This window comes from Lissotriton helveticus, chromosome 2_1, assembly GCF_964261635.1.
Source record: "Lissotriton helveticus chromosome 2_1, aLisHel1.1, whole genome shotgun sequence".
NCBI classification, from domain to species: domain Eukaryota; kingdom Metazoa; phylum Chordata; class Amphibia; order Caudata; family Salamandridae; genus Lissotriton; species Lissotriton helveticus.
The window spans coordinates 1,095,781,005-1,095,808,054 of NC_136059.1; the positions used below are offsets into that span (position 1 = coordinate 1,095,781,005).

At 43.5% G+C, this 27,050-nt stretch overlaps 1 long non-coding RNA gene across 1 annotated transcript in view; it reads left to right on the top strand.

The window, feature by feature from the left end:
• LOC144819603 (uncharacterized) overlaps positions 1-21,219 on the top strand; it is a 235,847-nt gene extending 214,628 nt beyond the window's left edge. Inside the window, exon 4 of the long non-coding RNA XR_013607480.1 lies at positions 21,036-21,219. This is a non-coding gene — a long non-coding RNA (uncharacterized LOC144819603). The remainder of the gene's footprint in view (positions 1-21,035) is intronic.
• Positions 21,220-27,050: the final 5,831 nt, after the last annotated feature.

The following is a 27,050-nucleotide window of genomic DNA, read 5'->3' on the forward strand; positions in this document are numbered from 1 at the left end:
GGTTGGCCAGACAGATGCAAAGATCTTGATGCGGAAATCCAACCCTATTGGAATGTAAGGGAAAATCTTTCAGTGGAGGAGAGTTTCATTCTAAAGTTGGGAAGATCAGTACCACCGGAAGGGTTGAGAAGCCAGGTGATTGATTTAGCCCACGAGGGCCATTTGGGCCGCAGTCTCAGCAAGGCAAGACTACGCTCGGAGTATTGATTTCCAGCCATGGATCGGGACATGGAGGACAAAGTAAGAGACTGTTTAGCATGCAGCTTGAGTGACAAGTCAAGAGTGACGAAACATGCACCCCTGAGCCCAGTGGAGGTTCCCAAGGTACCATGGGACAAGCTTGGTTTTGATATTGCGGGTCCCATTCAAGGAAAGGGACCTCAGGATTGGTATTTGTTGGTGTTAATTGACTACTACTCCAGCTGGATTACTTATAAGGTGGTAGATAACATTAACACCAAGTCGCTCATCAGTTTCTTAAAAGAGGTGTTTTCAAGAGAGGGTATTCCATCCAAGATGGTAACGGACAACGGAGTTCAACTGGTCTCGGAGGAGATGAAAGATTTTCTAAAGGATTACTCAATCTCCCATGTTCGTACCCCACTATATTGCCCAAAAGCTAACGGAAAAGTGGAAAGAGCAAACCGCATGCTGAAAGAATGCATACAACTGGCCAGCAAGTCAGGTGTAAATGTGGATGATGCAATCAGGGACATGTTATGGGCGTACCACACCACGCCTAATGCAACTACAGGACATCCACCTTTCGAGCTGTTGAGAAGAAGAAAAGCAGGTTCTAAATTAGCTCCCAGCTGGATGGGGAAGAATATTGAGGTGGAGATTGATCAGGAGGAAACGAGTAAGAAGATTGAACGCAAACAAAATAAATACAAAGAATGGTACGACAAGAAGTGGGGAGCCAAGGAGAAGAACTTTGGGAAAGGACAGAGTGTGTACATCAAGAAGCCCGCAAAACTTGCCACGAAGGGTGACAAATTCTTTCCCATGGGAAAAATCAGGGAAGTTAAAAGAAATGTGGTTGTCATGGAAGATGGGAAGATGTGGAGTCAGGACCAGGTAGTTCCTGTCAGAGGAAGGGAATACACTGTAGAGGAAGGCAGGACAGCGGAGGGCGACAGTAGGGAAACCGAGAGGCAGTGTAGGAAAAGTTATAGACAAAGATCCTCTCCGCACTGGCACAGACAATATAATATGAATTGAAACTGCTCCACCATTTCCTGTTACCATTGCTTAATTTATGGGTTCTTCTGCGTAAGACCTGGTCATGCTGTGTTTCTCTTTTCCTTCTCCTCGTAACCTCACCCTCTCGTCTCTCCTCACCCCTTCACCCCCCCTTTCTTCTTTCACTTTACCCCCTCTCCTTCTCCCAGTTGCCCTTTGATCTCTCCTGTTACTTTTCCCCTTAGGGAGGATGATGTGTTGTAATTTACTGCTATTGTGGTATCTCCCATCACCTTTCCACCCACATGGTATGCCCCTGTACCCACTGTGAAGGCAATGTTAGAACGTTGGCATATTGACCTCCTGTGAGAGCTCTGGCAAGCCGGGGGCACTGTTAGTTTATTCTGATAAGAAATAAAGCTATTACTTCTTCAACTGATTGGACCCTTATTACAACAGAGACAACTGCCTCAAACTCAGCTCTGGAAAAACAGAAGTACTGCTCTTCAGGAAGAACACCTCCACATGGGACCACAGCTGGTGGGTGGCCAGCAGAAAGCGGACCAACACCAACAGACCACGCATGCAACTTTAGTATCATCCTCGACAGCCAACTCAACAGGAAACAGCAATTCAACGCAGTCGCCTCCTCCTGCTTGCATACTCTCTGCATGCATCGCAGAATCTTCAGGTGGATCCCAATCAACACCAGAAAGACTGTCACACAGGCCCTCATCGCCAGCCGCCTCAAATACTACAACACTCTCTTTGCTGGAATTCCCACCCAGCTCCTCAGAAGTCTCCTGACCATACAGAACACGACGCTAGACTCCTCCTAGACCTCCCCAAATGGTCCAACATCATCCCCCACCTCAGAAGCCTCTATGAGCTCCCCATCCAGAAGAGATGCCAATTCAACATCCTCCCACACGCATACAAAGCTCTTCATGATCAAGGACCATCCTACATCAACCATCGACTGAACTTCCATCTACCCACAAGACACCTGCACCCCGCCTCACTCGCCCTCTTATACACACCCCACATCCATCGCAGCCATAGCATGTGCCGCTCCTTCACCTACATCGCAGCCAGGACCTGGAACAACCTGCCCCTACACCTCCAAACACCACCCTGCCTGGTGGACTTCAGAAAGAGACTCAAGACCTCACTCTTTGACGGAGACATGACAACCTCAGCGCCCAAATAATGTGGGTAAAAGCACTGCAACGCTTAAGTGTGATTCATCAAGCCACATAAGGCCACCTTGCATGGCCCTGAGTGGCTTAATAAATCTAGAACAATGCATTGCAAATCACTGCGTTGCGTTACTCTGGCCGAGAGAGGCGTTCCATGGGTCGTGCTTGGGTGTTCCCTCACAACACACATGGATCTTGGTGCATTCCCAGATTCTTCATAAGCGGTAGACCTTGGAATGCTTCAAAACTGGTACGCATCCCCAGGAGAGGCGTAACAAGGAGAAATATGTTTATTTTTCCTTGTTTTTACTCTTTCTATGAGGGCTGCATTTTGCAGCACACATAGAAAGAAGAAAATGCCTCAGAGTATTGTTTTTGTGCAGGTAGGTGTCCCTTCCAGCAGAAAAGTAATACTGCTTACAACGCAAGCACCCTTGCACTATGGTCCAAGGATGCATGCATTGGCACTAGGCAGCCCATTGTGCGCTAGTGCTGGGAAAAGACAGGAATGCGCCATATTATGCTAAATATGGCCAATCCCTGCCCGTTCCCTGTCACGGAGTGCAGAAATGTGACTTGCTGCACTGCGTGACGTGTTGGTAAATATGCCCCTATGTTTCTAATATAAAACATCGATGAAGGTCATTCCCAATTTTTTATGCATGATGTATGTAGATTTTGGGGCTGTGAGTAAATGCTGCATAAAGTAATTCTCTTGGGTTTGTAAAATGGCTGTGTTACCCCACATACCACCCCTATATAAATCTGCTGATACGCATTTACTGTTAAAAAATAGTAAACATTGTCCTGTCGGGGGCGAAGCTAGCCCTGCCACAAGATGGCTGTCTGCTGAGGAGGCTCTGCCAGCCAGTCGGACAATCCAGCTTATATCCATGCATTTGGTGAGGCATTGGGATGAGCTAGACAATATGCAACTCCCCATAACCCTGCTGTACTTAGTGCCATAGCCACGGAGGAGGCGAGCATGGTGAGGCTCAAGGTATGGCCATACATGTGGTGCAGCCTGGACCCTGACGTGGCAGCTTACTCAAGCGAGGATCGGTGCCGGGAGAGTGCGGCTGTGACCTGCGTCCCAAGTGGGGGACTTTGTTCGGCAGAGGAGAAGGCTGTTTGCTGCTGGGAGCTCACAGCAGCCTCAGTGGTGAGTGCCGACACATGGGGCGGAGCAACGTGATGACTTTTCCAGTGGCTACAGGCTATTAACTGGGCCCACAGTCAACTGCCACCTGGGTGGGATTGTGGTGCGTCCCCCTCCCTGAGACAATACTCAGTGTGCAGCTTGGCCATGCTTTTCCTGACTCCCTTGTGTTGAGGGGGTGACCCACGAGGAGCAAGGCCTGATCGGCATGGTGCACCAGGCACGTGGGAGCGAGACTTCTGTGAGGCCTGTGACCGAGGTGGGGATCTGTTGCAGCCGCCCCTCAGGTTGGTGCCTCCGGGAGAGCAAGGCCCTGGACTGGCTACTTGTAAATTCGGTCTGAGTGCTCCCCTGGGCCATCTGCTGACTCTAGTGTCCCCCCCTGGGGAGAGGCGGAGCCCAGAAGTAGGTCTCCTTCCTTCTCTCTGCTCTGGATGGGAGAAGTCCCTTGATACAACCCAATTAAGGCCTGGACTAGCTTGTACGCAGCAGAACTGATAGCCCATGCTGCGAATCGCCCCTGGCCAGTATTTACTTCTCGTGGCCATTGTGGGAGAGATTGTGTGATGGTGATGCCCTGAACACATAGGGAGGTGCGGTAGGTAGAGTATCCCTACTACTGGGCCAGTCTGAGAGGGGAGTGACTTACCCCTGTGGACTTTGATGCGTACATGTGCATGCTCTCCTACTGTTAACACTTCCCCTTGGGACCAGAGACCTGCTGGCTGCCGTGGGTCTGCTCGTGCCTCCCATGTTGGCACTCATGGGGTGAGGCGAGGCCCGACGAGGTGGCCATATATTTGCCTCCAGATTGTACCTTGGGAGTGCTGAGCAGCTGGGGGAGCACCCTAGAGCCACCTTCCTCCGGAGTGGGCACAGCTGAGTGAATACAGTCTGCCTGCATGCCATTTGCCAAGCTGTACCCATTTGTGGTGTTGGGTTCAAATCAGGCCTACATACTCTGCTAAACTCTCGAACACCTTAGTATAGAAGTTGGCACGGACACTGGAAAAGGTAAAAGACAAGTTTATTAAGACCCCATGGGGTGGTGATACATTCCTACAGCACCCTTCGGCAATGTAAGAAGTAGCACACCGAACATCGGTGCGCGACCTCTTTTATACAGTTTAATAGCAATAAAAAGATAGGTGGTTACAAGTTACACATTTTAGGTACATATAAGGTCATTTTTGGAACACAGCCAGCATGTGGGAGGAGTTCAACAGCACTGGTCAGTTAGTGCTAACATTCCTAAAGAGTGACCAGTTGATGCATAGTGTGCATGTGCGCTTGACCAGTACTAAAAATAGCCTGTTGCCGAGCAGAATAAGGGACCATGGGTATCAAGGAAGGACGAAAGGGCACACTGACCATGAGGCAGCGTGTTCATAGAAAACGGAAGTCAGAGGGATTCAAAATGGCCCCCGTTCGTTTTGGTCAAGTTAACAGAAAAAAAAACGTGTAGCTGTGCTAAACGCTAACTCAGGAGCTGCCAAAACACGACAGACGGCCCTTTTAGCGTTTAGCAAAAGCTACCTCATACTGAACATAATCAGAATGTTCATCATCAATGTTAATAGCCATTATTTTCAATACTTCATCATCGATCAGTTTCTCTTGCTTAACAATAGCTCGTTTGGACGGAATACAGGCTGTGATACATACAGAACATAATGTAGGGCCGCATTGAATACATAGACAAAGGAAAAATAGTATTCCAATAAAAACACAGAGAATCGTTAATAATTTCCAACCCCAAGTACTAAGCAAGGTCCAGAACCAACCAGAAAAGGTCCATGTTCCATTTTCTGGGTGGATCTCAGCAGCTATCTTATGTAATTTTGTAATCGAATCATACACGGAAGGTGAGTTATCTGGTACGTACACGCAACAACTACTTCCGATGACGCGGCATGCTCCACCCCTATCAGCTAGTATCACATCTAAAACCATTCGATTCTGGAGCGCTACAATTCTGGTAATTTGCAATTCCTCAGTAATATTCCCTAAAGCAGAGGCAGTTTCATTAGCGACAGCTTCCACCACACGTGTAAGCCGCCTTATCTTCCTGCTATTCAGTGCAGCTCCTACAAATGAAAATAACCCCAAGTTAAAATCTACATATTGTTGTAAAGTGGTATCAGTCTGATCAATCTCATCAAGATCTAATGTTCGTTTAACTCTATTCAGCACGAAATCATGGTACAGAACGTAGTCATTGTGATACATGGGAGGAGCAATAAACACAGGTGGTAATACAAAAGCTATATAACATGTTCCTAACCATCCCAATGGTAGACGATGGTATCCCTTATTTCCACAAATGAAATATGTGTTACGTGAAGCTACGAATGCAATTCCAGTTGGTATATCAAAGGTAAGTGTAATATTACATTCACTGCGGCCTACAGGGATTGTACCTTTATTTCTAATACACAAATCTGCTTTTGTATCAATGACTGTTATCATATGCAAATTCGTCACATTTATAAATCTTTGATTCGTATATACACGAGGTGTAGAGACATTGTCCGGACGATACTCTTCCCATTCAAATTTAGTTCCTTCAGCGTGTGGATAACCATCTTTGTCGTTATAGCATATTTTATTCAATCGAAAAAGTAGTCCACCTTTCGTTGGCCATCTCAAGGTGAAGAGAAGAGTGTACCAAGCATGACAAGAACCATTATGAGAAAACGGGAGAGGAATGAGTGGTGTTCCTCCCTTCTTCTGATGTCCGGGCAACATTCCACATACCCAACAATTGGACATGTTGGTCATGTTATGAGTATGATGCAGAATCTGAATAAAGCTGTTATTCAAATAAGTCTGCCTATGTCTCTCTTCGTGAAAAGGCAAAGTAAAATGGAAATGTTCAGATGGACTCGGAGTGGTGGGCAGCAAATGTTCTCGTACAGGAAACAATAGTTCTATAGTCCAAGTCAATACTGCGATCACCACTACGGTCAAGACAAACAAAACAGCACCAAGAATTCTCCCTTTTCGTGTCGAAGGAGATGCCATAGTTCACAAAACAATATTCTTCAAAAGCAACACTAAGCGAAAAAATAAAAACGATGGTTCTGGACCGAGGCTGCCGTTGATTTGTTCTCCGGGATTCAAGACGGGTGTCGCTACACTGGGCAGAACTGATCCCCCCCCCCTTGATATTCCCGGCTTCCGTTTCACAAACCTCAGAGCGGTTACCAACCAGTTTAAAAAAAAATACAAAAAGGAATCTTATTTCCTGGAACGTAGATTGTACTTCACTTTATCAGAAACAACGTGGTCCGGGAAGGCTCCCTCCAATTCATCAGGCGTGACAGCTGGGCTCTTTTCTGTATCCAAAATCTTTCTGTAGTCGGATAGCACCACAGGGCTCACCAGATCCGGAGAGACACGTCGGCAGTGCGTTGAATGTATCCACCGCTTCTTATTGGTGACTCTCACAGCAGTCCGCGTTGCCAGCAGCACTTGCTCAGGGCCATGCCATCTCGGTTCCAAGCTGCTGGATCGCTCAAATACTTTGACCATCACGTGGTCCCCAGGGCGGAGATCGTGAGCCTCACCAGTGGAGTTATCAGGGAGCGCCTCTCGAACCTGTTGATGAATAGAAAGCAAATCATTTGTTAATCGTGCCAAATAATCGTTCATCATTACACAAGGCACATCATGTATTAAACGAGGTTTTGGAACTCCCCAAATATTCATCGGCCTTCCAAACACCACTTCATAGGGTGTGAGGCCAGATCGAGAATGTGGCACTGATCGAATGGACAGCAATGCCAGAGGCAAAGCATCCGGCCATTTCAGAGATGTGGATGCCACTATCTTTGCTAGCTTCAGCTTCAGAGTTGCATTGTATCTTTCTACCAAACCTGCTGATTGCGGATGAAAAACAGCGTGGAATCGTTGCTTGATTCCCAATCCTTTCAGGACGTACTCCACTACTTTCCCAATGAAATGAGGACCATTATCACTCCACATAAGTTTACAAACACCATAGCGCGGGAAGTACTCTTTGAGTAACACCTTAGCTGTTGTCAATGCTGTATTGTCTTTCGTAGGGTAAGCCTCAATCCATTTGCTGAAGGCACACACCACTACTAGGACATACTTGAGATTATTACAGCGCTCCAGCTGGATGTAATCCATTTGTAGTACTTCAAATGGTGCAGTAGGTGGAACAAACCCTCCTTTGGGAGTATGAGTCCCTTGTCCAGGATTGTGCTGTAAACATATCAGACAAGTCTGTACTACTCTCTTAGCCGTGCTTGCAATATCAGCATTTTCCCAAACTCGTGTAAGCAATTTAGTAATTGCGAGAGCTCCAATGTGTGCCAGCCTGTGTGTCATTTGCACCATTGTTTGTAAATAGGCCATGGGTAGTTTCCATCTCTCCATATCTTTACTACGCCAGCAACCCTCATCATCCAATACTCCTTCAGTGGCCCATTTCATAAGTTCTGCCTCAGATGCTGACTTCTGTATATCTAGTATTTCTTCTCTAGCATCATGCCACCGCTCGGCTTGTGACTTCACCACATACATGGGGAAATTATTTTGCAGCATAGCGGTCTCTCTCGCAATGCGATCTGCGAAAGCATTGCCTTGCCCTATTTTGTCCGTCACCTTTTTGTGTGCACTGCACTTGACTATTGCAACTTTCTTTGGGCATAACAGTGCATTCAGGAGATCGCGTACCAATTCTCCATGCATGATGTGTACTCCGTGTGAAGTCAAAAATCCTCGTTCCTTCCAGAGTAGGCCAAAATCATGCACTACTCCAAAGGCGTAACGACTATCCGTGTAAATGTTCACACATAGTCCAGCACTTAACTCACATGCTTTCGTTAAGGCTATCAGTTCAGCTGCTTGAGCCGATTTCTGGGGTATTCGTGCTGCTTCTACAACTGTCTTAAGTGTCGTGATCGCGTAGGCTGCAGAAGTCGTACCATCTGGTAACTTCACACACGATCCATCAACCCACAGTTCCCCATCTACATCTGGAAACGGTGTATCCTGTAAATCGATACGACCCTTTGTCTGTCCCTCAGTCAGAAAAACACAATCATGTTGTTCTTCCTTCTGAGTCTCAGCAACAGGATCCGGCAGTAAAGTAGCAGGATTCAGTGTCGTACATCGTTTTAGTGTGATGTGCGGCGCCAACAATGTTAGCTCATATCCTGTCAAACGGGCGCTGGTTAGATGCTGTGTTTTCGTTTGATTCAGTAACGTATCTACCGCATGGGGAACTAACACCAACAATTTGTGTGACAAAACTATTCCCTCACTTTGTCGTATCGCAACTGCTGTTGCTGCAACTGCTCGAAAACATCCAGGCAATCCTCGAGCCACAGGGTCGAGTACCGCCGAGAAGTATGCACAAGGTCTCTGTTTGTCTCTGTGTGCTTGCACTAAGACTGACAATGCACACCCATCCTTCTCGTGTACATACAATGTAAAGATCTTTGTATAATCAGGTGTACCTAACACTGGTGCAGAACAAAGAGCTTGTCTCAATTGTTCAAAAGCATTCTGACATTCATCCGTCCATTCAATGGGGATCGGTGTATCTTTAGACAACAATGCCAACAATGGTTTAACAATGTGTGAAAAACCCAATATCCATTGCCTACAAAAAGACGTCAAACCTATAAAGGCACGAACATCCTTCTGGGTGCGAGGAACTGGAGTGTCTAGGATTGCTTGAATTCGATCTGGTGTCAATGCACGGCCCTCCTTAGACAAAAGATGACCGAGGTAGGTCACCTTTGGTCTACAATATTGCAGCTTTTTCTTCGAGACTTTATGATTATGTTTGGCCAGGAAGAAAAGCAAGGAAAAGGTACTCTTCTCACATTGTTCTGGTGTGTCTGCAGCAAGTAAGATATCATCTACATATTGAATAAGAGCCACTCCATCTTGTAGTTCAAAGGAATCAAGCTGTCTTTTTAATGCCTGACTATAAATGCTAGGACTTTCAGTATAGCCTTGAGGAACTCGACAAAATCTGTATGATTTATTATTTAATGTAAAGCCGAATAGATATCGACTGTCAGGATGTACAGGGATCGAAAAGAAGGCATTCTTCAAATCGATGACTGTAAAAGTAGTTGCCGTCGATGGAACCAACGTAAGCAACGTGGTGATGTCAGACACCACCGGGTACTGAGGCACTACTATCTTGTTTATTTCCCTCAAATCAATAATGAAACGGTAGACCTTAGCATCTGTATCTCTTTTAAGGATCGGTAAAATTGGGCTACTGCAAACATTGTAGGGGACTTCCTCAACTACTCCTGCCAAAATCAAATCGTTCACAATGTGTATCAAAGCAAGTTCACCTTCTCTGGAAATCTTATATTGTGGGACACGTGGTAAAGATACTCCCTCCTTCACAGTAATACGTACTGGAGGAATTATCATCTGCCCTACATCCGTGTCTGAAGTGGCCCACAACGTGTTTGGTAAGGAGGCCAGTACTTCAGATTCATGGAGGAAACACACTCGCTCTAAGTCTGGGTAATTCTCATTCAACACAACTCGCACTCCTTCTGGTGCACAGCGAATAGTGGCTCGAAAGTGTTTTAACATATCGAGTCCCATAATATTATCTGGTGTATTTGGAGACAACAAAAAAGGACAAGGGACAGCAAATTTATCAACATGAAATGAAACTGGTTGAGACAGTGGGCTAGAAGTAGGTGTTCCATCGAACCCTATAGCTGTAATTACCTCGCCAGACAGGGGAGCCCTTGGAACCAAGTATTTGGACAAAGCGCTACGAGTAGCTCCTGTATCGACCAGAAATTGATCAGTAGAACCCAAAACATGTGCTTCTATATATGGACCCCTTTGATCAACTGGTACCTCAACCGATTCCACACCCCATCCTACGCAATCCTATGCATAGTGCTCATCCCGTGGCTCAGCAGAACCAACCTCATTTATCTGATATTGATTGCGATTATCAAACGTATTATAATCTGTCTGACCACGACCCCTTGCTCCATATCCTCCGCGATCATTCGTGCCATAACCTCCTCGATCATTCGTTCCATAGCCTCCTCTTGACCCCCCATAATTATTTCTAGACCTCCCACTTCCTCGTCCCCTCAAATTACGCTGCTCTCGAAACACCGGACAGTCTGCAATCCAATGCCCAAACTGTTTGCAGTATGCACATTGATTCACAGAAATGTCAGAACGAGGGGGAGGAGCATTACTGTATGATCCTCGCCCTCCTCTATTGTTTCCTCTCGTAGCCTGAACCTGAGCTAACATTACCTTCGTCTTCAAATCCTTCGCCTTCTTTTCACTACTTTCTTTTGCCTCCAATTCCTGTCGTTCATAATATTGAGCCATAGTCAATAAAGAAGCAGGGGTTGCTGTGGTCCATGAACTTTCACTCGCTTTTAATCGTTTCGCAATCTCCGGTAGGAGATTAGCCACATACTTATCAACGAATAAATGCCTGCCTGTATCTTCTGTCAATGATTGACCACTGTAATCATGGAACGCTTCCTCGAAGCGAGAGAAAAAATCAGAAACCGATTCATCCATTTTTTGTGTACAAGAAGCTAACATAGTCCAATCAATCTTTTTAGCGGGAGCAAGAGTCTTTAATTTTGTTAGTATGGCCTGTGGAAGGTCTAATATTAATTGACACGGCTTACATGCTGGTTCTCTATCTAAATCAGCCTGAACAAGATCTTTCCAAGTGGCCCCGAGAGTCGTGAGGTCGTCAAACTTACGAATCGCTCTCCATATATCAGGAGGCAATATCAACCCGAAAAACAGGTCAATATCAACTAACGTCATAATACACGAAGAAATCGCGCTTTCAACATTTTCATAAAAAGCCGCAGGATTTTTACGGGGATCAGGTAAAGCATTCTTAAGTGCCATAACATCTGCTCTATTCCAAGGTGTATAAACCCAGTTATATACAAAATACCCTTTCGCATCTTTAGATCTTTTATCATCATCTGTGCCATCCCCTTTATGAGGGACATATAAAGGCGCAGCTTCTCGCATAGGTCTAACATTAATCGCAGCGATCTTATCTGTTTCAAAGATAGGGCATTCTTTGGATATCCCCGTCGCTCCGGACGCAGACGAATTCTTCGACTTTGCCAACTCCCGTAGTCGTGTCGCCTCATTTCGCAGTTGAATCAAACGCTTGAAGAAGTCGTCCGCATCTGAAAGAACAAAAAGACCTTTACGAAAATTCTCACGACCCTCGGATATCTCCTTTGGTTCTAACTCGAGAGAATATTTTCTGTACCGCTCAACAACTTCATCTCCAAAATGATCTAAAAAATACAGTCGCTCCTGATCAGACCACTGTTCCATTTGTGCAGTAATGTCAGAAACAGTAACAGTATTAATATTCAGCTTTCGTGCAAACGAACGTAATTTTGCAGTTCGTTCTGCATGTAACCTGGTACGCTGTGTTCGATCACTATCCTCGTCTGATTCCTCGTTCGGAGCCGTAGGTGCGACGTACGGAGGCGGACAACGATCTAGTAATGAAAAATCATCTGTTTCATTAGTAAGGACTGGATAAAGAGGACGCCTGATAGGGAATTGACCATTAACCTGTAAATTGCGTTCTCGTCTCTCCCTCTCTTTCTTTTCCTGTAATTCCTTCTCCTGTAGCTGTAAAGCTTTGTCATGTGCAGCCTTCCGCTGCACTTTCTCCGCCAAGGCTTCCTCACGCTTCGCTCGTTCACGCACCTCTTTCTCCCACATACGCACACAATCAAACATATCTTGTCTAGACCTTCGCTGAAACAAACACTGCTCTACATATTGTACCTTTCGAAGGTCAAACGATCCATATAGTGGCCACTGTAATTCACGATCAGTCTTAGTATACTTATGCCATAATGTATTATACATTATTGGTGGAATACCGAATTTGACATACATTTCACGATTTGGAGTCCCCTCTGGGGGAGCCGGCTGTTTTTTACTTAATCGATAATTGGTACCATTTTCAGAACAGCACATCCTTCGGAGTGTGCTAAAAACAGGCATGTTTCAAAAAGTACCACGAAAACGCGATACTACACAAAATGGCACCTAACACGGTGTATCGTTCAAATCAAATAAATCAGAGAAATATCCCTACATGCCTGCCTATGTGAGGTGCACTTCACATATTCAAATTCAAATTCAAAGATTCAAACGTTAGCTAACTTCAAAAAAAAAAATTACAATTAAAATTCAAAATTCAAAAAGCCACAGTAAGTGTCAGTAGACTACCTCACCAATCAAAGGCTTACCAAATATTTTCAAACGTCCAAAGTCCAACTGCCAAGTTCTGTGGTCAAATCAGCCAAAACGGCACATCACGACAATCCAAGATCAGAATCTCAGCCGGAGACCGGCGCCACCTGGAAGGTCAGATCGGAAGGAAGGAAAAACACACCGTGGGTGCCAAGACTCGGGTCACTCAGTGGCAGCGTACGCGTCCATGGCGAGTTTCCTGACCTTCGTCACGACCTCTCCTTCGGGCATCCGAGTCGCCGATGAGTCCCTTCGTGGTCGCCAATTGTGGTGTTGGGTTCAAATCAGGCCTACATACTCTGCTAAACTCTCGAACACCTTAGTATAGAAGTTGGCACGGACACTGGAAAAGGTAAAAGACAAGTTTATTAAGATCCCATGGGGTGGTGATACATTCCTACAGCACCCTTCGGCAATGTAAGAAGTAGCACACCGAACATCGGTGCGCGACCTCTTTTATACAGTTTAATAGCAATAAAAAGATAGGCGGTTACAAGTTACACATTTTAGGTACATATAAGGTCATTTTTGGAACACAGCCAGCATGTGGGAGGAGTTCAACAGCACTGGTCAGTTAGTGCTAACATTCCTAAAGAGTGACCAGTTGATGCATAGTGCGCATGTGCGCTTGACCAGTACTAAAAATAGCCTGTTGCCGAGCAGAATAAGGGACCATGGGTATCAAGGAAGGACGAAAGGGCACACTGACCATGAGGCAGCGTGTTCATAGAAAACGGAAGTCAGAGGGATTCAAAATGGCCCCCGTTCGTTTTGGTCAAGTTAACAGAAAAAAAACCGTGTAGCTGTGCTAAACGCTAACTCAGGAGCTGCCAAAACACGACACATTTGCACCTCTTAGCAGAGGAGCTTGGGAGGCGGTGCCGGCCAAGGAGTGAAGTGTTTTGCCCGAATAGTCAGGCTTCTTCTGCCCCAGATTGCGCCCCCCGTGGCTGGAAATGAGGCTGACTGCGCCATGGGGAAGACAGTCAACAAACAATCTAAGCTGCCCTTTGAATCGAGCAGAACGACATACACAATGGAACCTGTGCAGGAGTCTGTGCAGAGCTCCCAGTCTGGTGGTGATGCGGCCACGGAGCCGGACATTTGCTCTATGTTTATTGACCTCAACCAAAGATTGCATGCCATTGACATGTTGGCTGACCATTTTGACCATTTGAAGGAGAAGGTAGACCGGTACAAAGAGTAGCTGGACCAGGTTGAACATTGCACAACTGATTTTGAACATATGCAATCCTCGGCCAGGGAGCGGCTTCTCCAGAAGGATAAAGTTCTTGACTTATTTGCAATAAAAACAAAGATTTGGAAGTGCAGTCACAATACAACAATTTAAGAATCCTAGGCATCCTGGAGTCGACTGCTATGGACCACATGGAGGACTTCTGAGAAAATATTTTGCGTACCATCTTCAGAGAGGGCCTCTCCCCCATGCTAATCATAGAGAGGGCAAACACATTGCTGGGACGGGGTCTATGCCCAGGTGCTCCTGCTCACCCAATAACAGCTAAGCTCTTAAACTACTATGACAGGGACACCAGGCTTCGCCTTGCTAGGGAGCGCTGGCCCCTCCAATTTCAGGGGAGGGAAATCACATTTTTCCTGGATTTCACACTGGCTGTCCAGGCTGCAAGACGAGACTTTATCCAGAAGACAGATGCCAAATACTCCCTGATCTTTCAGGGCAAACTCCGTGTACATTACTTAAGGAAAACCCACTTCATTACTGCCAAATTTGCCAGATGACTTCCTGTTGCTGAGACTTCCCCACCACCATTGCCTGCTGGCTCAGGTTAAGGCCACCTCAGCGAAAATGATTGAAGGACTGTATGACTTCGAGGTGGAGGAACCTGAATACTAGACCTGGTGCTTTGTTACCCCATCATGCTCCCTATCTGAAAATTGGTAACAGCTCTTCTTGCTCCTTGTGCTCCTCTCCAACGTGAATGGGACTCTTGGCACATAACTTGAGAAGGTAAAACGTCAGCAGCAATAATCTGGGTCTGCATCCAATCCATGCTCCATCATGGTTGGCCTGAACTTTTGATTCTGACCCAGTCCCACTCGACCAGATAACAGCAGTTGGTGCTTTTAGGTGCTACTTTAAAGTTTATTCTTTAAAAATTCATGTCAGTTCTATTGATTTGATTTTTGACATTTTGATTTTGTTTTATTTATTATATTTTGCTCTATTTTTCTAACCTTCTGGGGGATAATTTTGTGTGGTGTTTTCACAGATTTGCTGTTACAAGTTTGCAAGAATACCTCACACATTGCCTCTGACTGCTCTGTGCCAAGCTACCTGGGGCTTGAGTACAGGTTAATTTGGGGTTTGCTGGTGCCTCACGCTGACTAGGATTGTGGTTGCTGTAAACCAGGAACCCAGTTTCCGACAGTGAATCACAAAATAAACCTATGTGTCTCCTGAGTACATCTTGGGCTGCTCCATCCCATAATGATATAATTAATGCTAAAAGCAAATATCTACATTCACGCATATATTCATGGAACTAATGAGATGTGGTCACAATTTGATGACACTAATGTACCTAGTAAAGGGTTATTTTTGATGAAAATATATTTGATATTTACAGGTGCACATATGCTGGTCCATATAGTAGTTGCTGCACAACCTAATCATACAAATAATCACGCCAGTTAGAATAGTATACATTGAATCTCATCTCACATTCACATTTGTTCACTTTGTGCACAACAGTGGGAAAGAAAGAAAATACCACACTTTGAAATCATAGGAGCGTAACTTTGTAATAGCAACATAACTCATAGTAATTGTTATTCTTCCATATTTTACAAAATAATTCTTACATCCAGCTATGAGCTGTGTTGTGTGTCAATCTCCCCTCTGACCACTAAGAATTCTTTCTGAAATGTATGTAGTTGCAACAAGTTGAGGCAACACATTGCTTTCAGAGGAGCGTTATTGCTGTCTCTGTTGTGTGCAATGCTCATTCCAATAAGAAATGATTTTTTGTATCATTGTACGTTGTATTGCATGGTAAGGCATTACACAAGTCCTGGATAACACTGTTATGTTGCTATTGTCATTGAAAAAAGTTCTTGAAAGCAACATTTCTAATTCACGCAAATGTCTCTGCATTCACCATAGTGAACTATCTCAGATTTCGAATTTGCTTTGTAACATGTGTGGACAGAGACTACCTCGTGAATTAATATATGCTGCCTTGTAGTGAAAAGATCTACATAGCAATTCTGTAGTTACTGACTTGTGACTGTGGGATGCAAGTTACTCAATTGAGTTCAGGGCATCACTGGTCAGGTATGTAATGTTCTATTGCAATTTTTATATATTTTAGATATAAAGTAGCAACGGTTATAACCTTCTTGAACAGTATGACATCATAATACAACATATTGCATCCATACATTGCATATTGATAGGTACAGCGATGTTAAATGAAATGTAAACTATTGCATTAGTCTAAGAAAGTGACTTAGCAAGTTGAATTAATCATCTACTGTGTTAGGTTTGAAAAACACCATTCTTATTCTATGCCATAGTAAGTTAGCATTGTGTGGCTAAATGACATTTCATTTGCATTCACGTTATGAAACCCACTGAGTTATCCTTGTAAAGCACAAGCCTCAGTTAGCAAGTGTGACTCCATTTTGTATTTCGCAATCCCCATTAGGCTGTGTCTGAACTAGACTTCATTATTTGTATTGCTTACCTCAGCAGAACACTGTATTCAGCTATTATTTCCTCCCCTGCTCAATGTTGGAGTCTGACTTACTAATGAATAGGCCATTCTGCCCTTGCATTCCTATTTTTGTGTGTAAATTTGCTCCCATGTTAGGAGACACTGAGGCTCAGCACGGTAGCCTTGAATGGTAGATAGTATGTACCCATCTGGCAGGTGGTAGCCTTCTATGTTCATGTTCGTCTCAGGCCATTAACTTTCCACTGTGGGTGTGGCTGGAGACTCTGGGGAAGAATCATATTGTGTTACTGGCTATTAGTGGGCGAGTCCCTCGGCAGACATCTTAGGGTGCAGGTCAGATTTGGACCCCCTCTGCAGAATATTGCTAATAAACTAACCATTTGTATTCTCTACTGTCTTACCCACTCTTCATTACTTGTGAAAGCATAGTAGGTGGTTGTAAATAACCAGGGTGGCCCCTAAGGGTCACTTCCTTCAACTGGTCCAGAAACCTCAAATTCCAATGTGGTGAAGCATGTTTCCAGCTCATTCCATCATATCTGTCCACCAGTGCGGAACCTGGTGCAGGTTCTGCTCCACACTACAGATACACGGTATTTGACTCTCAGACCTCTACCACCTTCGTCTGTGCATATCTTGGAAGGAAGTAGAGGACAAGCCACAATGGTCCCACAACTCCCATGCATAGAAAATGGTGCTTTCTCAGCTATGGCAGCTGCGGCCGTGCAGGTAACAGAGCGGTGAGGTTGGGTGGGGGGATTTTTACAGACGAAGAAGAGGGAAAATGTATTATTTATTTAATTTCCCTCATGGTCGTCTGTCGAATTGCCCCCCAATGAGCCCCACCACTCTTACCTGTACGGGCCGTAGCTGAGCTATGGTTGGAATGACCAAGATGCATCTTTTCTTACAATAGAGGCGCAGGAGTAATCGAACAGAGGGGTAGACAAACAGACATAAAACAAGCAAAACAAACTACACACATAAAGAGCACAAAGCAGATACATGGAATAAATTGTGTACAAAGTACAAATGAGATTTATATGACACAAATAAGGGTCAGGAAGACAGACTGAAAGCTCACTAACGTCTCCAAAAATCTCCCTATAACACTGTCAAGTGAGTCAGCTCTTCCTTTGAAGAGTTGGTAGCATTTCAATTAACTGTGACCACAGTTGTAGTAACAAACCATATATTTACTGAGAAAACCATAGGTTTCAGGCCTTATATAGTTAGGAATTAGCATTTAAAAAACCTTTAAAATTCACTCAAAAAACTATAGGTTTTAGGGGTGTTATAGTTAGCTGGACATTTAGTGAGACACTATAAATTGGTCAAGTAAACAGTCAATTACACTGCTACTAAATCCTCCATCCAAATATTTATTTTTATATATCCACTCATTCTTCAATGCAATATATATAATGCATATTTAAATAACGAAGCAAACCACATTCACTGGATGATGTCATCAGTGATGTCATCAGTGATGTCATTTGAGATGTCATCAGTGATGTCACTGACCATGTCATGAATGATGTAATATGTGACATCATCAGCAGTGGATTGCGGGTGCGCGAAATATAGTTAGTACAACTAACTATATAGGAGCAATTTCAATGGTTTTGTATGAGTGAAATGTCCAGCTAACTATAACACCCCTAAAACTTATAGTTTTTTCAGTGAATTTGCAAGGTTTTTTAAATGCTAATTCCTAACTATATAAGGCCTGAAACCTATGTTTTTTTCAGTGAATTTCAAAGGTTTTTTTAATGCTAATTCCTAACTAAATAAGACCTGAAAGCCCACCAGGAATCTCCAGTATGCGCCAGGGGACTGCATTGCAGAGAGGTGAAATGAAGCCAAGCCCCTTTTTTACACCTCTCTGCAACGCAGCCCCCTGGCACGTTTGCAGAGGGGGAACTAATTCCCCTTGCATACTGGGGGTCCCTGGGGGCCAACTAGCCCACCAGGAGCCTCCATATGCGCCAGGGGGCTGCATTGCAGAGAGGTGTAATGAGGCCACACCCTTTTTACACCTCTCTGCAACGCAGCCCCAGTGCATGTTTGAAGAGGGGGAACTAATTCCCCTTTCATACTGGGGGTCCCTGTGGGGCAACTAGCCCACCTGGAACCTCCAGTATGCGCCAGGGGGCTGCATTGCACAGAGGTGTAATGAGGCTATGCCTCTTTTTACACCTCTCTGCAACGCAAGCCACTGGCGCGTTTGCATAGGGGAGACTAATTCCCCTTGCATACTGGGGGTCCCTGGGTCATATCTGCCCAAACGCCGATATTCCGAACGATTGAAAATGACTTTTCTTTAGAAACATTTGGATGTGGATTATCATGTCCTATACTTTGGAATTTTTGAAAGACTGACTTTGAGGATGCTATAAATTACTCAAGTCTGTCCGAATTATGTGGGTAAAATTGATACCTAGTCACTTTGAATAAGAATGTACTTATGTCTCGTCTAACATTTGAAAGAAATATCTAGTTATATGACAACAGGATACCGACATAACTTGAAGGAAATAAGAACGCCCTGAAGAAGTTCTGTTGTACAGAACGAAACGCGTCAGCTGGCTGTGGTACATAAACTTAAGGAAAATAAAAGCATTTGAATATACACCAAGATTCAGCGCTTCAATAAGGACTCTAAGTGATATGATTTGATTGGACTTATTGTGCAAGTGGTGCTGTGCCAAACTTTGGAATATTCTCCACTACTCTCTACTACTTACTCTCTACTACTCCACTACTCTCTAATACTCACTCTCTACTGCTCATTCTCTATTACTCTACTACTCTCTCTCTACTACTCACTCCCTACTACTCACTATCTACTACTCTCTACTACTCACTCTCTACTACTCTCTACTCTCTACTACTCACTCTCTACTACCCTCTCTCTACTACTCACTCTTTACTACTCACTATCTACTACTCTCTACTAGTCACTCTCTACTTCTCACTCTCTACTACTCTCTACTACTCACTCTCTACTACTCTCTCTACTACTCATTCTCTACTACTCACTCTCTGCTACTCTCTACTACTCACTCTCTACTACTCTCTCTCTACTACTCTCTACTACTCACTCTACTAATCACTCTCTACTACTCTCTACTATTCTCTCTCTCTGCTACTCACTCTCTACTACTCTCTACTACTCACTCTTTACTACTCTCTACTACTCACTTTCTCCTGCTCTCTACTACTCACTCTACTACTCACTCTCTACTACTCTCTACTACTCACTCTACTATTCACTCTACTACTCTCTACTACTCACTCTCTGCTACTCTCTCTACTGCTCTTTACTACTCTCTACTACTCACTCTCTACTCTATTACTCACTCTCTTCTCTCTACCTCTCTACCTCTCTCTACTTCTCTCTCTCTACTAGTCTCTACCTCTCTACCTCTACCTCTCTACCTCTACCTCTCTACCTCTACACCTCTACCTCTCTACCTCTCTCTACACGGACACATATACACATATATATATGCATATATATGCATATGCATTTATGTATGTGTATATATATATATATACATACATATATAAACATATATAATCCGCATATCTATATAAATACAAATATAAATGCATGCATACATATACACTGTTCGAAAATGCTTACAGAAGTTTTGGCCCATACTACACACAGACCCTGACCTGACTAAATGTGTGGCATCTGAACCACAAGTAACTTTCAGAAGAACTAGGTCACTGAAAGATATCCTATGCAGAGCAGTAGAACCCCCAAACACCAGAATACAGGGAGTACAGGGATTCTATACATGCAGAAACTGCAAAGCATGTAAGAACAGCAGGAACAGAAAGGAAGTCACTTTATCAGAAGGCACCGTTCAAAATTGTAGAACACACCTCGTGTAACACGGACTTTGCAGTCTATGCCCTTTTTTGCCCATGTAAAAAAGCCTACATAGGGAGTACTATTAAAAAAGCAAAACTTAGAATCCTCGAACATTTAAGAGCGATAAAACACGGGGACAAACAATATCCCATCGCTCGCCACTTCGAAAGCCATCATAAACAAAACACAGACTTGTTAAGTTTCTGTGTCCTTGAAACGATTAAACAAAATGAGAGAGGGGGAAATAGAATCCAAAGCCTACGACGCCTGGAGTCAAGGCTTATTATACAGTACAGAACCATGACACCAAGAGGGCACAATTGTGACGAGGAGCTAGAAGTACATTTGGGTTAAGAAGAGTCAGGGTAGTGAACAATACGTGATGCTTTATACGCTTCTCTGTGTGTTGTAAAGGGTGCAACGAAGAAAATGAAATAACTGTACAAGTTAAAGGGCGCTAATTTTCACCAGCTCGCAAAAATAGCTCGTTTTTATTCAATTCACTGTCAGTAGAAATGTTTATTCATTTTAATTATCAGTTGCTCCAGGAGAGGAATTAATAAGTTCTATTATTGTTTCCCTTTTTTTGACAGGCCACACAAAACATTCAGTTGGAAGATAAAGTAAGGAGGATGAGAATCCACGTTAGAATAAGAACAAAGCAATGTATCTTATAGTTGGGATGTGGCGAGTAATTTTTGAGTACCCACTTGGGTAGAAAATGAGGAGTTTCTTCAATAAGAAATTTAGCCCATATGGGCAGAACAGCTATTAACCCCTTCCATGCTTGTGACGGAACCGTTCCGTCATCAGTCACGGCTGAGCTGTGCTGATGACGGAACGGTTCCGTCACGACCGCGCCCTGTTCTGGAATGTCCAGCACAGGGGCGGAATCGGCGCCGCACGGAAGCGGTTAAAGTATATATCTCCTATAAAATGTCGTAGAAGGGAATGAAATGTGTGACGATCCCTTACAATTACACAAAATTTGTAGTTTATTTTTCAACAAAAGATACTTGTTATTTATAAAACACAAGATTACAGCATGAGAATGTTTTGTGGAATTAACAAACAATGCTCAATTAATATTATGCTGAAAACATCTTCCATTAACGATACTGTGTAGTCTGTTTTCTATGGTACCTGGAAATAGATCACATGTTCATTTAAAATTCACCTTTTTTTCACTGACGGTACTCGTGACCAAGAGACAGGGTCTCGAAACGTGTCGAGTGAGTGTTGCCGTTTTGAAAATAAATCACTGCTAAAGCAATTGGAGTCCGTGGTGGTTGTTTTTCCAAGGAGTTTGGGATCAAATACAACGCTTTGAATAGATATATGCATACATATGCATGTTATTTACATGAAAGTTTTAAAAACACTAATAAAAGCAAAGCTAAAAAGCCACCCCATTACAAACAGAATGGCTTTAACTTAAACGAGGGCGAGATCTATTGCATTTTCAATGCTTGTTTACTTTGGTTCCATCAAGAAGGCATTCAGATGTGTCACACATTTGCCATAAATTCTGAATGTTAGCACTCTAGTTGCTCATTAGGTCACTGTAGTAAAGCTACTGCTCACCAGGGAAGTCTGCTGCTAATCATACTTTCTATGGCAAAATGAACCCCCTCATTTTGTTCCTTTTTAAATTAAATGTTTTCAGACTTACCACTTCATTCCAATCAAGATGGCTTCTGGTGTGCCATACTTTTGTCATAAGTAAGACTGTTAGCGCTCTAGTTGTTCTTTAGAACACTCTGGGACATTCTGTCATTGGGGTATACTTGGGCTACATCTGTGTGATATTTGGGCTACATTTGGGCTCTTTTGTCTCTGGTGGCCATCCTGGGAGACACAATGTCAGAATTTTTTAATGAACTAGAAGAGGATTTGGGAAGTCACTCAAAATGTGCCCTAATTTTTTTTTGCAGCTCTAATCATACATTCTATGGCAAAATATACCCCCTCATTTTGTTCCTTTTTAAATTAAATGTTTTAAGAGTTACCACTTTATTCCAATCAAGATGGCTTCAGGTGTGCCATACCTTTGTAATAAGTAGGACTGTTAGCGCTCTAGTTGTTCTTTAGAACACTCTAGGAGGCTGCAGTAGAACACAAAGGAATCAACTGACAGTCTCTGTCCTTGTTGGATGTACATGTTTTACTGAGAATGTCAGACTTCATACTCACATGACTGAGAAAGATAATGTGAATTTACAGAAAATATGCTTTCAGTTTAGCTTATAGATCCCCTTCCAAACCACTGTGGGAAAAGCATGAGATAAAAGTTTTCTTTCAAACATGATTCATGATATCCCAGCAGAAGGCTTTTTCACATGGTAAAATCACCTTAGAACACACCACAATTCCTAAAATGAGTATGGTACCATCAACAAATGATTTATAATGTAACTAAAGTCCTAAAACCCTCTATTAACTACAATGCTTTTTAATGAGGTGCTGTCATGTATATTGGTCCCAAGATGGCTGCCAACACTTCTTGGATGAAGTGCTGACAGCCAATCAGAACTCACAATGAGATGTGTGGTTAGGCTCCGCCCAGATATATATGTGTTTTTGAAGTTAATTTTCATAAAAACCACTGGAGCAATTTTCACCAAATATAGCAAAGGCACTTCTGCGTACCAGTCCCTACAATTTTGCCAAGTTTGGTGTAATTCCGTTCAGCGGTTCGGGTTGTAGAACGTCCTATGGAAATTAACATGGGGAAAACACGTTTTGGGACCTCCCTTTTTTCTCAGCCCCCACTTCACGAATCCCCCTGAAACTTTCAGGGAAGGAGCGCAGCGGAGCTGGCCAACATTTTGGAAAATTACATGCAAATTCCTCAACCGGCGCCAAAGTTATTCCCAATAGAATGTTGCGGATTTCCTATGGTAGCCAGGTCCTAACTATATATACCTACTGGCTATCGCCAGTAGGATATATATATATATATATATATATATATATATATATATATATATATATATATATATATATATATATATATATATATACATATGATTGTTATTTTAATTTTGCAAAATGCGACAGACTCACTGTAGTAAGATTTTCAAGCACTACAAGGTCCAGGAGGCTGTGCATACAGCCACGCCCACTGGGGCAGACTTTGAAATTGAAATATAAGGTGTGTGAATACTGAAACCGGCATTTGCAAACGGAAGCCATTGATGAAGGGAAAGACTCCCGAAACCGGTCTGGCAAAGAAGTTTTTAGATGTTTGCGGTCCTGCGCTCCTCTGCATGCAACAGCTTTGCAATAAATTGGAACACTTATAACTTACCTCGTGGCTGATTCCTTAAGGGCAAACCTTGTGAATTTATATATATATATATATATATATATATATATATATATATATATATATATATATATATATATATATATATATATATATATCTCAAAACAAAAGGTTGCCCAAGTGAGGAGCCACACCCATCAGGAATCACACTTTCGTAGGCGGCAGTGTCAGCAGCGTGGAACAAGCAATCCACGAGCCATACGCGTTTCGAGCTATCAGGCGCTCTTGTTCACTGGCATGAAGAGGCAGGCATCAGGTAACAAAGAACTCCGGTTTATTAAATACATAGAGTCACGCCCCAGTGGGCGTGTCTACAGGCATGCTGGTAATCGTAGTTCTGTACTCAGTTCTCTTACCAAGCGGCCCCTGTCCTGCCACTCAATTATGATAAAAAGCCCTATAGGGGGAAAGTCTGTGTGTACATGACTGCTGTGCTCCACCAAATATCTCTACGAGCGAGGCTCCATCAGTCCAAAATAGCGCTCGTGATTCCCAGCGCTTGGAATCCGCTTTCAGGCGTCGGGGGCTCCTCGCGACCGAGCCAGCCGCTTAACATCAAAACAAAAGGTTGCCCAAGTGAGGAGCCACACCCATCAGGAATCACACCACTTCGTAGGCGGCAGTGTCAGCAGCGTGCAACAAGCAATCCACGAGCCATACGCGTTTCGAGCTATCAGGCGCTCTTGTTCACTGGCATGAAGAGGCAGGCATCAGGTAACAAAGAACTCCGGTTTATTAAATACATAGAGCTTTTTATCATAATTGAGTGGCAGGACAGGGGCCACTTGGTAAGAGAACTGAGTACAGAACTACGATTACCAGCATGCCTGTAGACACGCCCACTGGGGCGTGACTCTATGTATTTAATAAACCGGAGTTCTTTGTTACCTGATGCCTGCCTCTTCATGCCAGTGAACAAGAGCGCCTGATAGCTCGAAACGCGTATGGCTCGTGGATTGCTTGTTGCACGCTGCTGACACTGCCGCCTACGAAGTGGTGTGATTCCTGATGGGTGTGGCTCCTCACTTGGGCAACCTTTTGTTTTGATGTTAAGCGGCTGGCTCGGCCGCGAGCAGCCCCCGACGCCTGAAAGCGGATTCCAAGCGCTGGGAATCACGAGCGCTATTTTGGACTGATGGAGCCTCGCTCGTAGAGATATTTGGTGGAGCACAGCAGTCGTGTACACACAGACTTTCCCCCTATAGGGCTTTTTATCATAATTGAGTGGCAGGACAGGGGCCACTTGGTAAGAGAACTGAGTACAGAACTATGATTACCAGCATGCCTGTAGACACGCCAACTGGGGCGTGACTCTATGTATTTAATAAACCGGAGTTCTTTGTTACCTGATGCCTGCCTCTTCATGCCAGTGAACAAGAGCGCCTGATAGCTCGAAACGCGTATGGCTCGTGGATTGCTTGTTGCACGCTGCTGACACTGCCGCCTACGAAGTGGTGTGATTCCTGATGGGTGTGGCTCCTCACTTGGGCAACCTTTTGTTTTGATATATATATATATATATATATATATATATATATATATATATATATATATATATATATGTAAGTACATATATATATATATATATATTCACTGAAAAAACCATAGGTTATAGACCATATATAGTTAGGAATTAGCATTTAAAAAACCTTATTTTACTCACACAAAACCATTGAAATTCCATATATAGTTAGTTGCACTAACTATATATCGCGCACCCGCAATCCACTGCTGATGATGTCACATATTACATCATTCATGACATGGTCAGTGACATCACTGATGACATCTCAAATGACATCACTGATGACATCACTGATGACATCTCATTTGACATCATTCTTGTACTAATACGATAAACCTCTTCAGACTCTAATATAACCTTAGATACACTCAGTGTATACAGACACTCACACACTGTCACTCATCCATGGAGTTACTCACACACCTAGTCAGTCATGCAAAGAAACAATCTCACCTCCATTTCCTCAACTATACAGTTATACACACCTTACTTATTCAAACATATACTAACACATATTTACTCTCTTATACAATCCCTGATACAAGTTCACAATGATCCATACAGCCACTCACACATTCAGTGGCTCTCATGCACAGTTATTTATATATGCCAACTCTCACATGTACTGTGTTTTACATATGTACTTACTATGACATGTAGCATTGAGATATCCATTCACTCATCAATACACTCATGCACACAGTCAACCGCCCATGTAGCTTTTTCCACATGCACTCTTGAACTCATACACCTAGTGAATCAACTGCTCACACATCTATGCACAGAGTCACACACCTCCCAGCCACCCCCACACAAACTCAATCTCCCATACAAATACTTGGGCAACCAATCATTAACACATATAGCCTCTCGTATAGCTAATGATCAACACATGCAGCAGTTTACATCACAACAGACATACTGATGCACACATTCAGACAGTTTAGTCACTAACCCATGCATTTAGTACGACACATTTATTCACTCACTCATACAGTCAGTCACGCACCTACTAAATCCTTCATCCAGACACTTATACATCCACTCATTCTTCAATATATCAAACATATTAAAACTTTACAGAAACACACAGTCACTGGATGATGTCATCAGTGATGTCATCAGTGATGTCATTTGAGATGTCATCAGTGATGTCATCAGTGATGTCACTGACCATGTCATGAATGATGTAATATGTGACATCATCAGCAGTGGATTGCGGGTGCGCGATATATAGTTAGTGCAACTAACTATATATGGAATTTCAATGGTTTTGTGTGAGTAAAATAAGGTTTTTTAAATGCGAATTCCTAACTATATATGGTCTATAACCTATGGTTTTTTCAGTGAATTTTCAAGGTTTTGTAAATGCTAATTCCTAACTATATATAGTCTATAACCTATGGTTTTTTCAGTGAATTTCATTGGTTTTTTAAAAGCTACTATCTGTAGCTGTAAAATGTATTCTTCTTTAAATCCAAAAATATATTTTATATGTTTATTAATAATTATTATTTTTTTTTTTTTTTTCGCGAACCGGGAAGCTTCCCGTTAGCTCAATTTGATGCCGCGACCCGGTCCGCGAACCGGTAAACGTTCCGTTTGCGCAACTGCCGCGTTAGAAATCAACATCGTGACGCGTCGCGGAAGCGCGACGTATCACGTTGTCGCGTAATGCGTCTTATGACGCGCCGCGTTAGCGCACCCGGAAGTGCTCCAGTACGCGAACTGAGACGCGAAGCGCAGCTCCCCGGA